The sequence below is a fragment of the Dipodomys ordii genome, unplaced genomic scaffold (genome assembly GCF_000151885.1).
Source record: "Dipodomys ordii isolate 6190 unplaced genomic scaffold, Dord_2.0 Scaffold98, whole genome shotgun sequence".
NCBI lineage: Eukaryota > Metazoa > Chordata > Mammalia > Rodentia > Heteromyidae > Dipodomys > Dipodomys ordii.
The window spans coordinates 1896596-1898040 of record NW_012267314.1 but is presented as its reverse complement, the minus strand read 5'-3'; positions in this window follow the sequence as shown (position 1 = coordinate 1898040).

Sequence of the window (1445 nt, the reverse complement as noted above, 5' to 3'; positions counted from 1 at the left end):
CAACACACACACACACACAGACACACACACACACAGACACACACAGACACACACACACACACACACACACACACACACACACACACACGGCAAGGTCTTACCGAAGAGTTTGTTTTGTTATTTCTAGTACAAAACAACAAACTCCTAATGTTCTCCGAGTTAAGATTTCGACGTTAGCATCTCCTATGAAGTACTTTTTTTTTTTTTTTTTTACCATGGCCACTGCATACCTTTTCAGTCTTCTATACTGACTTTCTCCAAATCCTTTCCTTTACACCCAGGGGCACACACACTGCCTGCCCCAGAAACTCTACTTGCTTGCTGATTGTCAAAATTCAGGCCGCTGTCTAAAATGAATGACCATTGATTACCCACCCACCCATCATGTGCCAGTCTTCCCTAGGAAGCTTCACTTCTGGCAAAGTTAAGCTCTTCCTCCACAAGTTACCAGTGTTTCTATTCCAACTCATATTCTTTATGTATATATCTGGCCATGCCACCTCGTACAGTTGTGTTGGCTATTCATTGCACATGGTCATCCCAACCACTCACAGGCTAAAATCGAGTTCACACTCAACTTGCCACATCTCCAGTACACCCCTTTCCACTGGAAGAGAGGAGTATAATTCACTCAGAGGTACAGGTTAGGTCCACGTGGCTTTGCCTATGCCTGTTCTCATTGATACATTCAGCTTACATCACCATAAATAATACAGAAGGGCCACGCACCAGTGCCTGAAATCCTAGCTACTCAGGAGATCTTCATATCACTGTTCAAAGTCAGCCTCTGCAGAAAAATCTATGAAACTCTTGCCTCCAATTAAGCAGAGCTGGAAGTGGAGCTGTGACTTAAGTGATGGAGTGTTATCCTTGAGAAATCAAGAGCTCTCAGGTCCTGTGTTCAAGCTCAAGTATTGGCAGAAATAAAAAAGATTATTTCTAATGAATGCTACAGAGGAGGTAGAGTTTAAGGACAGCTTATTTTGTGTAAGTCTATGGATGTGGGCTTGGCTATTACAACTCTGTGTTCTTTAAAAGATGCTTAGATATCTGCTCCTGGTCATAGGAAGAGTGGGGTGAATGAATTCATGACTGGGTCTCAGGGATTTGTGTCCATGTGTGATAGTCCTCCTCTGCCCATGGCCTTTCAAGGGCACGTGGCTAACTGCAATTGCTGAAGAGATAAGGGGACAACAGAATTGAAAGCCATAAATGCCATGCTCACTTAAGTGTTTGCTATTACGTCGGATTACAATGTCCTTTCATAAAAAAGAGTTAAGTCATCCCAAAGTGACAGATCACAGAATTAAATTGAGACACTAAGAAGTAAGAGGAGTCTAGTTTTGTTGTTGTTTTTTCTCCCCCATATTGGTATAGGGACTTGAAATAAGGACCTTGTACTCTTCCTTGGTTTTGTGATACCACTTAAGCCACACCTCCATGAA